A 13,561-nucleotide genomic window follows, 5' to 3' on the forward strand; every position below is an offset into this window, starting at 1 on the left:
GAGTTAGTGTTAAACGTTGTTTTGGAAATGGATCTTGCGGTTATCGACTTGGAACGCCCTTTACGGACTACGAATGGTATATAAATGTCGGAGTTGACGCTTATATTTAACACCAAAACGCCTGTTCAGTATGTGGTTGAACAGCTGCCATATCAAGTAACTATTATTTTATATGCATCTCTCCATCACTGCGGTGTTCAAGGATGGCAAATTACGGAAGAAGAAACAAACATTAAGACAGCCAAGCAATACATCAAACTTCACAACGTCAGTGTTGCATGGGAAAAGGCAGAAGAGCAAAACATGGCACAAACTATCAGTGGGGAATGGACACCATTGATTTGAGGGTGCGAAAAATTATCCGAAAAATTATTTATGCTAAAAGCTAGATGTCCAAGAATTAAAAATGTCATTTGCGAAACGATGGTTTGAATTGAAACAGTTAATCGGCACAAAGAAAGCCGAAGTGAAGACTATGAATCTCAAACTTCCTGGTTAAATATGCATACAGTCGAATAATTAGTTCTGGAGAGATAAGAAGCTTAGCGACAGGCCTCCGTGTCACTTGGACAATCAGCCAAAATACCGTATTGATTCTGCCTGGTCTAACTTTCCTCCAGGCGTGAGTTCCCGCGATAAGACAATCCTCTTCAAGACCATTTGTGGCTCAGTTTTGGCAGATTTGTCAGACATTTTACGGTGAGTCGTACGAGGGAATTATTTTAAAGAGATAAATGACCGTTGATAGCCTATTAAATCTGTATTGGCCCAGCGTTTATTTTGACGGTAATTAGTATATGATGATAATACAGTATAATTACCCAGTGCAAATGGTGAATATATGCGAGCCAAGGGCCGACAGAAAGGCTTTGTGTCTGTAAGGTGATTGATTTTGCTGGCCAAGTAGCCATAAAACTCATTTTTCTGATTATGACATTTGGCCGATGGGATCGCGTGTTTGGATCCAGCTCCCTCATGCACGGATAGACTGAGGCTTCACGTCAGAAAGTTTGCCAGGTACGAGGCGTTGTGCGGTGCTTTCTCTTCCGCTCTGGTCTTTCCCCCCAAATATTTAATATGTGGTTTGTCAGATACCACTTCAGGTCTGTTGTTATTTTCAGGCTCTGCCCAACGAGGGGTCGTGGTTTCCTCCAGGTTGATCCCAGAGACTGATGTTGGTTTTCCTTAAGACTTGTCACAACAAGGGAGGGTAGGGGGTGTGGGGTTGTTTGTTGCAGCCTCAGTCCGTGGAGGAAAAGGGTAAGTTTTGGGTTGAAATGAGGCACTGAGGTTTTGTCTTATTGTATGAAGATGGGTGTTAACCAGAAAAAACTATTTTCGCTTCTTGAGGTGCACAGTTGGGCCGATTCCCCGCCTTACCATACCAGATGTTGACAAATCTTTACTAATATGTAATGTGAACATCACTCTATGTGACATGTAGAGTACAGAAAGGAAAATCTGTATAAGAAATGAAGTGTTCGATATGCAAAACTCAGCTAGTTTAGAAACGATAACTTAAGTAGAACTAAATGTGCTTGAAATGAGATTTTCTTCTTCTAATTTACGTGTCATGGGCGTTTGATCTGGAATGGGAGAGAACTCTACATATCCTAGTCAACATGAGGGGCACACAATCAACCCGTGTGGCAGTATACAAGCGTTTGCGTGTGGCGTTCATCTTCAGTGAAACAAGTAACACATAACAAACACTTCTTACACTCTAACCAGTATAATGAGGTATAGCGGGAGAGATATAATGTTTTCATTTAATTATTAAGAACGACAAATAACACATAAACACTTCTTACACTGTAACATCATATGAAGATGTATAAAGAATCACGTTTCATGTACATACTGACGTTGGGCTGTGTCCAAAACTCACGTGTAGTTCCATTTCTACTGGTACAGTTCAAGGGATCACCTTGATATCATTTATTCATTGACCTTTAGTGTTAAGTCCTGTTTCAAGGTCACTGCGCGCAAATGTCGGACACAGTAAACAAATACCACAAACATCTATATGGTTTAATTATTAATCTCCTCAGCAGGTATATTCAAACGGAATGGCCTCGTTTTTTCTGTCCTATTTACAATAGTCATTTGGGCTGCGGATATACAAAGCTATAAACATAATATATAATGCAGAAGAGAAACTCAGTGACGCACACATGCTGGCACACATACATACATACACACACGCACACGCACACGCACACACACACAAATACATACACATTCGAATTTGAGAGATATAGAATCAAACCCGGTTCGGGTCGTACAAAAGACTTTGAAATTATACTGGTTGATGCCTGGCTTGGCGCTCAGCACTTTGATGTTAGAGTAAGGAAGTAGGACAGGTTGGTCCGGTGCCAGTATAATGGTGTATAGCGGGAGAGATGTAAAGTCTTCATAAAATTGTTAAGAACGACTAGTTCCCAAGCATGCATACATACATGCAATACTGTAGTACTAATTTAAGACAAAGGCCATTCATTAAAAGAATATACAATGTAGCAAGAAAACATCCAGCGGCGCACCCGGTCCAAATGTTGCTGAAATTCGGTCAGTGTGGTATGTGACAGGATTGATACATACATGAAATGTATTCTCCCTTAGATATGTTTCAATGTTCCTAGTGTAGTCTTTTCGGGATCGTCCGGATAAAGAAAAAACTCCTGGAACGTTTGGGCTTAAACCAAGAATGAATGAATGGCTGCTTGGGGTTTTACGTCGTCCTTAACGATTTTTCAGTCATATGATGACGAGTCATTAGGTGTGTGCACATGTACTGTGTCTTCTTGTGGTAGGGCGAGTGCATGCCGCCAAGAAGCTGTCCAGACTGAAGTATCATGTCGAAGACACCAGGTATGACACCACGCCCAGTCACATTATACTGACACCGGTCCAACCAGCCGTGTTTCCTTGTTCTAACCTCTCAGTGCTGAGCGCCAATCGAGGCACCAACAAGTACCATTTTTAAAGTCTTTGGGAGGCCTCCGTGGCTCAGTTGGTTAGCGCGCTAGCCCAGCGTAATGACCTAGGAGTCTCTTACCAATGCGGTCGCTGTGAGTTCAAGTCCAGCTCATGCTGGCTTCCTCTCCGGCCGTACGTGGGAAGGTCTTGCAGCAACCGGCGGATGGCCGTGGGTTTCCTCCTGGCTGTGCCTGGTTTTCACCTACCATAATGTTGGCTGCCGTCGTTACGGCGTAAAACACCAATCAAATAAATAAATAAATAAATAAATGTCTTTGGTATGAGCATACCCGGATTTTATCCCAGGCCCCCCTCCCCCCCCCCCCGGACTTGGAGGCGGACGCTCTAACCATTAAGCCACCGAAGCGGACCCAAAACCAAAGATCATATACATTGTATACACCATCAAATGGGCAATGTTGTAATATTTCAGTCAAGGGATCACTCAAACAACATATTTCAATCAAGGGATCACTCAAACAACAGATTTTCAATCAAGGGATCACTCTAACAACAGATATTTCAATCAAAGGATCACTCAAACAACAGATATTTCAATCAAGGGATCACTCAAGCCACAGATGTTTCAATCAAGGAATCACTCAACCCACATATATTTCAATCAAAGGATCACTCAAACAACATATATTTCAATCAAGGGATCACTCAAACCACAGATGTTTCAATCAAGGGATCACTCAAACAACAGATATTTTGTGTTCATATAACAAACATAAATTGCTATCCTTCATAACATTTCCTCCATCACAATGCTGACGACCGTAGTTTAAGTGAAATAATCTTGGGAACGGCGTAAAACACCAATCAAATAAATAAATAAAATAAATTATGCCCTAGTCTTTGTCAGTAACTCCCAGTTACTTTGGCGAGACATTTCGTCTGTGTTGCGGACACATCGACTAGTCACTGTGCAAACTATTCGCGATGTTTGATTCAGCATTTATTACAATTTAACATAGAACATTGGCTGGCTCACTGATATAAGGCGTCACCCTTGCAACTTACAAGCTCACTGGCCCCTTATACAGGGTTTTATACAAGATTACGTAATAAACGTTCGGCGATATTAGCAGCAATGTATATTAGATATCCCTAGAATACAATTGCTCACATGTTATATAGTCATCAGATTTAATAAACATTACTCTGCCCGGTTTCGTCCCACCACAATGCTGGCCGCAGTTGTATAAGTGAAATATTTTTGTACCGCCATTCAAATAGCTATATAGACATGGAAGTGAAACATGACACTTAATTTGGTTTCTGACACTTTTCTACCGACGTCTGTTCCACAAAGTGGGACGAAAAACAATCCTGTTACTTTTTTTTTTTGGAAATTGTCACGAAACTCACATAGACTGCATGTGCGTGAAATTTTCTTTTTCGACTATCACATCTTCGTAAAAATAGCGGCTTACAGCGTTTGGTAACATGCTACCACATATCCGTTACAAATCCGAGCCTGCGTTTATTGTTTACAATGTTATGACAAGACAGTGTATAGCTAAGAATGACCCCAAAATAACCCACGTGCAGAATTCAGGGCCGTTTCCACCAGAACCACTGCGCTTCTCGCCGCGGCTCCCGCAGCGTTTAACGCATGGTGAAGTGTTCTTACCACATGCGGTTTTGACCGGAAATCACAGCGCGGGAAATGCAAATTTCTGCGAGCTACTTCAATAATCGACTCGGAAGATTCTTTTGTAATTCCGATTCGCCTTATCAAAGCGTATTGGATTTTTTCAACTTCCAAAATTATTCTCTCTTTCACTGTGTGACTTTTCAAGATACACTAAATAAATAATGTATATGTACCCAGACTCAATACACGACAATTTCCACAAGCCAATCAAACCAAAAGACGCAACGGGAAACGCAGTGAAATCAACAGAGGGAGTGATTTGATGTGGAAAACGCTGCGGCTATTTGTAGTGTGATTCCGGCTGTGATTTTAGTGGAAACGGTTGCACTCATTTGTATTAAAGTCAGTGAGTGAGTGCTCGGGGTTCAATGTCATACTTAATTTTTCAGTCATATGACGACGAAGGAATCCTTAGAGTGCGTGTAATGTGCCTCCTTGTTGCAGGACGAATTTATCAAGTGCTACTTCACTGAGACGACTTAGCTGCTGCCCCGCCCGTGCCATTATACTGATACGGGTAAACCAATCTTTACACTTTCCCCTTAATGCTGAACGCCAAGCGAGGAAGTTACAAGTTCCTCTTTTACGGTCTTTGGTGTGACTCAACCCAGGATTGACCCTGGATCTACCGCTCTCGAAGCAGACTCTTTTCCACCTGTGCTATCGGGACCGGTCATTTATATTAGAAGTGATCCATTGCGGGTGCCGTTATACACATATATGTAATCTTATGATATCCGTATCTTTTCAGAATCTTACATAGCTCGTCACAAAACGAAAAACGAATTAAAGGCAAAAGAAAACACTAAAGTAAAGCATTTATCAGATGAAAGACCATTAAATACTGTTCAGTAAAATAGGTAAAATAGATTTATGTTTTTAGAAGTTTTTAACCGACTGAAATGCATTAAAAAAAGTAAGATCCTACGGTGGCATGTTGGGATCCATAGGGTATCGATGACGTTACATGGATATTTTTGGCTTGAAATAGTTCGTTTCAATGTCTGTTTGTTGAATGCATTCATAGGTCTTGTTACGTCCCAAACTGTCTGTATTATAAAGAGATGGCTTGTTCGAAATACACGACAGTTTAGCCGCACAAAAAAATAACCAAAACCAGCAGATTTTTTTTTTCAACAATTTATTAGGTTTAACAAGAACAGATAACAAGACTTATACAAATACTAAAGCACTTAAGTTTAACAAGAAAGGATAGCAGTATCTAAACAAATACTAAAGTACTTGCATGTACAACGGTGTCAAGTCCAAACGGACGCATACACTCCACAATGCTTAAAATGCACAGAGGCAATATTCACAAGAGGGAAAATCCACAGTATAACTGAGTGTATGACGAAATATACACAAAATTCCACAGACAGGGTCCGTGTACTAATAAGCAGTGTGTACACAAGAGCACAAATTAAATATACAAGTTCAGACTGAACAAATGCTCGGTGGAGATATGATATAACAAAGCCAGAGGCTATAAAGACACCAAAATTCAGCACAAAAGGTCTTCTAAAGTAAAACACAGCGAAAGCATCCAAAACTCTCAATAATTCTCCTTTCTCTACCTTTGACCTACTTTCATAGGTCTTATATAGACTGGTGGAATTTTCTAGAATAAGAAAATTCTTGATCACTTGTTGTAAACAAACAGGCCCCGAACTGAGCGTATTTAAACAGTGGCAAGCTAAATTTAGAAGCTGACGGCAGTTGTTCACATAACACTCTAAATGACAATGCATTTTGAATGATGAAATACAGTAATGTATGTGTGTCTTGCGGCAAAAAAGCTGAAGTGATTTCACTGGTGACAATATGGCCAGAAATATATTGTAAACAAATAAAACAAACTGTTTTCCCTGACGATATTTAATGGTCTTTCCTCTGGTATGTACTTCATACTGGTGTCTTTTTGCCTTTAACAAATGGTGTTGTCCTATCCGCACATTACCAAGTCGTCAAAGCCCCAGTAAACAGCCGCTCTATTTCCACTGTTCTACGCGGAGGAAAACCACACGTGATCGAATAATCCCAGCCGTCTAGACACCTCCGTGCAGCCAGTTCTCATTTCCATAATCCGATTTTTTCTCACGAGGACCATCCAGAGAAAGACTGACCCCTGAGGCTGCTTAAGTCACAGGCATATATATGTACATCCACAAACCATTGGTCAGATTTTTCACAGTTGTCATGGCTTTATACAAAGCACATGTCTAGAACAGATGGTGTGTGCGAAACAAGTCATGTGACCGGAAATAGCAGGGGCGTAGGAAGCAATTTTACAGCAAAAAAGGCGAGGGTACAGGAGCCTCCAAGGCCCGGAAAGCTCTGAATGAACTATATCGCCTTAGAGACGATTTGCCGTATCTTAAATATGCCAGTTGAGGTGTTATATACTATTTAAGCCTGCCTGAAAAAATTAAAATACAAGTTTAACTCAATTGTTAATGCTTCTTTCAAAGAACATAGTAACAATTTATCTAGAATTCAGCATTAAATTTATGCATGTGGGAGAAAGGATGGTGTAGATTGACTAATACAAGCATTTAACTCGGTGGGAAGAAACATCCATGTTTTTACTGGGCCTTGGTGGTAAATTTCCCGGCATATTCGCGTTGGTTTGCTTTCGATTGAAATCGATGTCATTCACATGAATACATATACTTTTTGATCAGGCCTTTGGCTCAGAAAAAAGGCGTGTGTCTGATTTAAGGGAATTGTCAGAAACGCGCCAAAGTCGGTGGTTACAACGGTTACTTATCTTGTCCTTCACTGATGAATCTTGCAACCCGTCCGAAGTGAAATGATCTTGGAATGACGATATTTATTTGATTTATTTATTTGATTGTTGTTTTACGTCGTACTCAAGAATACTTCACTTATACGACGGCGGCCAGAATTATGGTAGGTGGAAAACGGGCAAAGCCCGGGGGAAACCCACGACCATCCGCAGGTTGCTGGAAGACCTTCCCACTTACGGCCGGAGAGGAAGCTAGCATGAGCTGGACTTGAACTCACAGCGACCGCTTTGGTGAGAGGCTCCTGGGTCATTACGCTGCACTAGCGCTCTAACCGACTGAGCCACGGAGGCCCCTTGGAATGACGATAAACCATAATGAATGTCGTAAAAAAGGAATCTATCAGTGCCATTGAATTTGCTGAAACAGGTAATTCAAGACCTTGTACGTCTGTGTCAAGACATATCGTATTTTCGACTGTATCGCCCCGTAACTACAACTGAAACGTCTGAAGATAAAGTATTTAGACAGAAGCCTTGATTTAGTTAACCTACCACGCATCCTTAATGAACCTTAACGATTGGCTTGAGATTGTTAAAAAGAACGTTAGTGTAGCTATACACCGTATAGACATTGCTGCTTTACCTAAAGTTAAACAGGTTCTGAAGGATGCCACTGTGTAAGAAACACTCGCTGACCTTCATAGTAAATTTGTCATCACTGTAGCAGACAAGTGTTACGGTATTGAAAACAGCAACAGAAAACAGACTCAGTGACTCAATATTACAATGTAAACAATGTTTTATATATAGAATGAGACGTACAGTTTTACAGACAGTTAAACAACAACAACATACACATCAGTATTACCGGTCTTTACAAGTTTCCAGTTCACCTTTGCATCCCAAGGAATGTATTCCAGGAAATCCAACGTAAAGACCATGGGATAAACACACAATTCACACAAGTCACAAATTGTCCTAGACAGGTACTTCGCCAGGTTAGCGAACACGAACACAGTACACAGGTTACACAGAACTGGAACAGTCAAGCCTTTGAATGACGTCACACCCGCAGAGCACAACACAGGGTAAATACAGGCATGGAGGTATAATCCACTTCAGATCAGTCACAGCTCCCGCAGAAGCTCACAAACGAGCCGTTCAGAGACGTAGAGTAATGTCACCTTGTGGCAGAACGAACGTCCTTAGCAAAACTGAAAACTTCAGTTTAGAGTCCTTGACGACCTTGTCGGTCAGGTGAGGTCAGCGTGTTAAACAAATTACACAGTCCACACTGTATAATCATAATAAAGATCCGAACACCAATAAACGTGACTTCCGCAGAAATTCACATAAACCAGACATCAGTACTACTGTGGTAGTACGGTGCCGGCATAAAAATCTGTCCTCCCAAATGAAACTGGCATCACCAGCTCATATCAAAATAATGGACTCGATACGACAGCGTCTCACACTCTCCTGGCTCCCAGTGGATGCAGCAAAAATACCTCCACTCTGCACAGAAAACACGGCTTATATACGTGCCAGGTGGATTCAACTATTCTTAGACACAGAATTAACAGCCAATGAACATCCAGTTAAATAAACAGAGCATTGAACAAGGTGCTTTCGGCCAGGTCCGCGCTGTACATATATAACAGGGCCTGTTATGCTTATAACAAATAACACAAAGGTCCGCAGACTAACAGTACATGAAGGCGTTAAATAGTCATACATAACACCCCCACCCTTCAGGGAAAGAAAGTTTTGCATAAAACTTTCTTTAACATATACATAATTATGAATAATAATAACGTTTACCACAGTCTATAGAAACAAAGCTGCAGAAAACCAACTAGACACGTGACAAACAATCAGCAATCACATTATCTTTCCCTTTTATGTGTCTAATCTCTAGATTAAATTCTTGCAAAAGCAAACTCCACCGTAACAATCTTCGGTTTTTACCTTTTTGTTTGTGCAAGAAGGTTAAGGGATTGTGATCTGTATACACAACAATGGGGTAACTTGACGAAGTCACATATACTTCAAAATGCTGTAATGCTAGAATCAAGGACAGACACTCCTTTTCTATTGTCGAATAATTTCTCTGGTACTTGTCAAATTTTCGAGAAAAAAAAACATACAGGGTGATCAACGTGATCTGTTTCATTTTCTTGTAACAAAACTGCCCCAGCAGATATATCACTAGCATCAACAGCTAGCTTAAATGGTAAATTAAAATCAGGTGCTACAAGTATGGGGCCGCTGCTTAGCATGGCCTTTAATCTATCAAAAGATCTCTGACACTCAATGGACCACAAGAATTTAGCACCTTTTTTAACATCTGAGTTAGTGGCTCACTAACAAATGAAAAGTTCCTACAGAACTTACAATAATAACCTGCCATGCCCAAAAAACGCTTTAATTCTCTCTTACAACTTGGCACTGGAAAACAAGAGATAGCAACTCCACTAGGATGTACAACATTGAGATCAGTGCTATCTCTGTCTACATATGGCTTTAACATGTTAATGTGACAAAGTTGTCTAGATTTGCGCCGATCAGGAGTGAAAATAATATAATTAAGATCACTTAGCCTCTTGTCTACTACATAAGGTCCAAAATAACGAGCTTCAAGTGGCTTACCACTAACTGGAAGTAAGGCCAATACCTTCTGACCAACTTCAAACCTGCGTCTTACTGTCTCTTTGTCATACTTAGTTTTCATCCTCTTCTGAGAAGCTGTAAGATTCTCTCTGGCTAACTCACATACTCTGTTGAGCTTAGTACGAAAACTTGACACATACTGTAATAGGTTAACATTGTCACTATCACCAGACACAAACTTTTCCTTGAACAACTGCAGTGGACCACGCACAGTATGGCCAAACACAAGCTCAAATGGACTAAATCCAAGTGACTCTTGTACAGACTCTCTTACAGCAAACATTAGCAAAGGTACACCCTCGTCCCAATCTTTCCCTGTCTCAAAGCAGTAAGTTCTTATCATACTTTTCAGTGTCTGATGCAATCTCTCTAGTGCTCCTTGACTTTGTGGGTGATAAGCTGAGGATTTATACTGGCTAATACCTAGCTCATGCATAACTTGTTGGAACACACTAGACATGAAATTTGAACCCTGGTCTGACTGTACTGACTTAGGCAGACCAAACATGGTGAAGAACTTAACTAAAGCCTTAATTACAGTCTTGGCAGTAATATTCCTTAATGGAATTGCCTCAGGGAAACGAGTTGAAGTACACATTATGGTTAACATATACTGATTTCCAGACTTTGTCTTAGGTAGCGGACCAACACAATCTATTAAGATTCTACTGAATGGCTCACCAATTGCAGGAATAGGCCTCAAGGCTGCCTTGGGAATTGTCTGGTTAGGTTTCCCCACTAACTGACATGCATGACAAGACCTGCAAAATTCAGTAACATCTTTCCTTATTCCTGGCCAATAAAAATGACTGAGAATCTTATGATAGGTCTTATTAACACCTAAATGACCTGCTAACGGCGTTTCATGCGCTATGGTAATGAAGGCTTAATGCCTACCCTGACAGGTCCAGATATCAAATCTGATGACAAATAAATATCATGAAGGGGAACACTGACAAAGTCACTAGACTCTACTCCTCTAATAAGGGCACGAACCCCAGAGTATGACTCTTCAGAAAAGGGCAGAGTATTCATCAACAACAGAGACTGAGATGCCCCAGTATCCCTTAATATCTTTATAGGGGTAGCACAAGACATGTCGCTTCTAAGCGACACTGAACCAGAATTGATAAACGGAGCGAAGCTATCCATAGAGCATTTGGGAATCTTATCCAATCCCGTATCAGCTAACTCAGATCTGCTTTTAACTGCTGATGTAACTTCCGGCAATGTTTTGTGCATTGCAACACAAAGACCTGTGGGCTTAGACTCATTCTGAGCTTCCCGTATCCTTTTCAACTTGTAACATTCACTCATCACGTGACCTACCCGCTTGCAAAAATTACAAGTGACCCTATTTCGAGGACTACCATTCCAATCTGAACTACGTGAACCATGAGCTGTAGAACCATTGGAGCCAGGTGTAGAACTCTTCTGTGTAGAGCTACCTCTACCTGTTGCATGTGACTGGGTATTTCTACGTGTAAATGAATTAAATGGCTTACCCGTGTATGTAACCTTATGTGTCAAGGAATAATCATCAGCTAAACTGGCTGCCTGTTACGGTATTGAAAACAGCAACAGAAAACAGACTCAGTGACTCAATATTACAATGTAAACAATGTTTTATATATAGAATGAGACGTACAGTTTTACAGACAGTTAAACAACAACAACATACACATCAGTATTACCGGTCTTTACAAGTTTCCAGTTCACCTTTGCATCCCAAGGAATGTATTCCAGGAAATCCAACGTAAAGACCATGGGATAAACACACAATTCACACAAGTCACAAATTGTCCTAGACAGGTACTTCGCCAGGTTAGCGAACACGAACACAGTACACAGGTTACACAGAACTGGAACAGTCAAGCCTTTGAATGACGTCACACCCGCAGAGCACAACACAGGGTAAATACAGGCATGGAGGTATAATCCACTTCAGATCAGTCACAGCTCCCGCAGAAGCTCACAAACGAGCTGTTCAGAGACGTAGAGTAATGTCACCTTGTGGCAGAACGAACGTCCTTAGCAAAACTGAAAACTTCAGTTTAGAGTCCTTGACGACCTTGTCGGTCAGGTGAGGTCAGCGTGTTAAACAAATTACACAGTCCACACTGTATAATCATAATAAAGATCCGAACACCAATAAACGTGACTTCCGCAGAAATTCACATAAACCAGACATCAGTACTACTGTGGTAGTACGGTGCCGGCATAAAAATCTGTCCTCCCAAATGAAACTGGCATCACCAGCTCATATCAAAATAATGGACTCGATACGACAGCGTCTCACACTCTCCTGGCTCCCAGTGGATGCAGCAAAAATACCTCCACTCTGCACAGAAAACACGGCTTATATACGTGCCAGGTGGATTCAACTATTCTTAGACACAGAATTAACAGCCAATGAACATCCAGTTAAATAAACAGAGCATTGAACAAGGTGCTTTCGGCCAGGTCCGCGCTGTACATATATAACAGGGCCTGTTACGCTTATAACATATAACACAAAGGTCCGCAGACTAACAGTACATGAAGACGTTAAATAGTCATACATAACACAAGGCTCCTAATAATGTCATCTTTATTTGCAAGAATTATTATTATCAAATTCTTGTTAAAGAGCTATGTGCATCTACAACGACATCCACGTATTGTGCTACTACATGTACTCTGGAGGAACTATTTAATAAACACAAAACCTTCCTTAAAGAAAGGCGCCTAAATATACCTACCCGTCATACAGAAATACCACAACTTTACTGGGTTCCTAAAATGCATAAATCCCCATAAAAGGTCGTTTTATTGCGAGTTCAAGAAGTTGTACCACCAAGCTTTTATCCAGCCTACTTACGAGAGCGTTACACGAAGTAAAGTCATTTTGGAATAAGTATTGTTGTATAACGAAAAATTCAGGTGTCAACTGCATGTCAACTCATATGCATATACCGTACGAAGACGTATCCACATGGGATTTCTCTACTCTCTATACTACAATTCCTCACAAAGGTCTTGTTGAAAGAATATCGTCGTTAATTGTCTCGGTATTTACTAAAACAGGTCACCGTTATATTAACGTCAGAAGCAATAAGGCTTTCTTTAGTTCTACTCTTTATGAAGGTTACCACTCATCGGATGATTCATTATTTATTGAATTACTTGAATTTCTCATTAATAACATCTACGTGAAATTCGGGATACCATTTCCCAACAGTGCATAGGTATTCCAATGGGTACCACTTGTGCCCCTCTTTATGCAGGTCTATACCTGTTTTCATATGAATACGAGTATATACAGAAATTACTTAATAGTAATATCTTTAAATCTCGATCCTTTTCATTTACCAAGCGGTATATTGATGATCAACTGGCGTTAAATAACCCCCCATATTGCTAAAGCGGTGAAGGAAAATCTATCCGCCTTCATTGGATTTAAAGGAGACAACAGATAGTCCTGATGGTACATCTTACTTGTGTTATGTGCACGACTGCCG

This window comes from Liolophura sinensis, chromosome 11 (genome assembly GCF_032854445.1).
Source record: "Liolophura sinensis isolate JHLJ2023 chromosome 11, CUHK_Ljap_v2, whole genome shotgun sequence".
In the NCBI taxonomy this organism is placed as follows: Eukaryota; Metazoa; Mollusca; class Polyplacophora; order Chitonida; family Chitonidae; genus Liolophura; species Liolophura sinensis.